Here is a 2,500-nt window from a genome sequence, read left to right on the forward strand (position 1 = left end):
TAAATAAGGTTCATTTCGTCCCGGTGTAATGAATGAGGTAGATTTCCACTCTTAGCTTACAGGGACACCAGAAATGGCTTTCAGTTCTTCTCAGTTCCACTCCTGGCCAACACCAGTTTAAAACTAAATTATTAGTCGTAAACTAATTCTTAGCGTATCCTGTCTAGTCCAAAAGTGCTTATTCTTCAATATGATACTTATACACATTTTCACTATTTACATAAAATATAAAACAATCTACAGAAAGATTACAAGAACTAGATTTTCAGAAATGGAAACTCTGAGCCCGGTGCCACGCCACTGGACTCAGACGCAAGTGTATGCAGTATCAAAGATGAACACAACAGCAAAATAGATAATAGTTGCTTTGGACTGTAGTGAGAGGACCACTGCTAAAGTGACCAGTAGACAGTGTCATCAGAGTTGGTCAGTGGGGATAGAGGAGGACATACATACATGCATAAATAAAACAATGCAGGGAAGATCATGAAAACACGAAAAGCCGAAGGGCTTTACGATACATTGTCCCTTTAAGGTAGTATATCGTAAAGGCCTTCTTGCTCTTCTCATTGCTGTTTTATCTTCTACACACAGAATCAAGGGCGCGATCCCCACCGTCTAAGTGGTTATATCCATTTTCTCCATAAATCAAGATAAAAGTATGTATAATAATCCACAGCATAGTTTTTTTTTTTTTTTTTTTTTTTTTTCACTTGAGTGATAAGGAGAGATCAGAAGCGAGATCTCCCAGTCCGTCCGTATGTTGTAGTGTAGCTCGTTCGCACCGGAACACATTCTCTGGTATTTTCCACCAGACCTGCAAGACTGGTCCCATCATCTCCAGTTGAAGCATCTTTGAACCGAGTTGTCATATTTCTTGACACTTATTATTATGGTATCAAAAATTCAATATGATAGAAGGCTGACCTGTCAATGGTGTGGGTCGCTCCCTGGCTCCATACATCTTTTGTTGTATAGTGTTCCCATATACCACATCGATGGCGCAAAAGGTCGTGATTTCTGTTCTCGGTTGGTGTATTTTGTGAATTGAAATAAAGTTTGAGCAGAATTATTCGGCCCATTGGTATTTCTTCCATCAAACGCACATTATGTATATAGATAGATAGATAGATATGCAGTGTTGTGTCGCTGCCTAATACCATGCATTTTTTCTAGCAATCAATCACATTACACTGCCTCTGAGCCAAAGACATAGTAGGCAGTGCATGAGTCTCATAACCTCAAGGTTGTAAGTTCAATCCTCAATCGAGGCACCTCAGTTTTGAAGAAGAAAAAGAAAGCTGCTGAGTTTGTTGAGGTGTCGCAAATGCAACAACCTCATTGTTTTGTCAAATTAATAGTAGGTTTGGTTAGAATCAGACTGCCTTGTGAATTCAGCACTTTTCATATTACCAAATATAGCTACATTGAATAGGTCTTTTTGTAATTCTCTTATTCCACCTATGTACAATGACGCATGATGTGCTGCTTTGAATGAGCTACTGTAAAGTATAAATCAACATTTCATTGATATTTACCCGAGGGAATCTGGTATCCTGCTCAGATCGTGCACCAGATTCCCTTTAAAGTGTAACCTATGTTATGTCTTGGTGTCTAACATTTTGCATATTCTCTCTCTCTCTCTATGTAAACTATTATATAATCCTCCCAAAAGTGGGTCTTGTGATGTGTGCAGGATATGAAACTAATCAAGCAAGACAGTACCCAAGACAGAAGCAAGTAAACCACCATTGTTATTACAACGAGAGGAATGGGTTTTACTGTTACCTGTTCAAAACACTTAATAGAATGCAGCAGTAACCTCTAGACGACCCTAGTGACTTGCTGGTTCTTCCTTAAAAGTCCTCTGCCCCGAGTGAGGATCGAACTCACGACCTTGAGATTATGAGACTCACGCGCTGCCTACTGCGCCATCGAGGCTATAAAAGTTGCCTTTTATCAAAGAGAAAAAGGGAAAACGGTCTACAGCATAGATGCTTGTCCCTTCTGTAACTGCAACACGCATCGATGCATGTAATATCTATTTCAAACATTGCAGTATATGATTATTTAAGCATTGCTTCTCGTTACATCTGTATCTTAACACGCATTATTACTCAAGTGTATGTGTGTGGGTGACTGTGTGAGATTTGGATATATCAAATACATTAACTATAGTCCCATGTGGTCTAGTGGCTAGGATACCAGGCTTTCATCCAGGAGGCCCGGGTTCAATTCCCGGCATGGGAATGTTTTCACCTACAACTTAATCTTTCAAAAAAAAAAAAAAAATGGATCATGTAAATGGGTGCTCTAGGACTGCTGCCCCATATTGTGCAAAATTTTGTATGGACTAGTATTAGAATGCGTATAAGTTGCTTATTAGGTAGGGAACACCACTCTGTCTTAATGAAGATCCTAGTTTGTAACTCTCAAATTAAGCACCCCTCCTTTCACAATTATTGCAAATCTGAATAGTGTTTTTTGTTTTTTCTCTCTT

The 2,500-nt window shown here is 39.0% G+C and overlaps 2 non-coding genes across 2 annotated transcripts; one reads left to right on the top strand and one right to left on the bottom strand.

Annotated features, from left to right (window-relative positions):
* Positions 1-1,868: 1,868 nt before the first annotated feature.
* Positions 1,869-1,941, bottom strand: Trnam-cau. Its single transcript has one exon. It is a non-coding gene; the product is annotated as a tRNA-Met (tRNA).
* A 237-nt stretch (positions 1,942-2,178) lies between these two features.
* On the top strand, positions 2,179-2,250 carry Trnae-uuc. The gene has a single exon. It is a non-coding gene; the product is annotated as a tRNA-Glu (tRNA).
* Positions 2,251-2,500: the final 250 nt, after the last annotated feature.

The sequence above is a fragment of the Penaeus chinensis genome, chromosome 9, assembly GCF_019202785.1.
Source record: "Penaeus chinensis breed Huanghai No. 1 chromosome 9, ASM1920278v2, whole genome shotgun sequence".
NCBI classification, from domain to species: domain Eukaryota; kingdom Metazoa; phylum Arthropoda; class Malacostraca; order Decapoda; family Penaeidae; genus Penaeus; species Penaeus chinensis.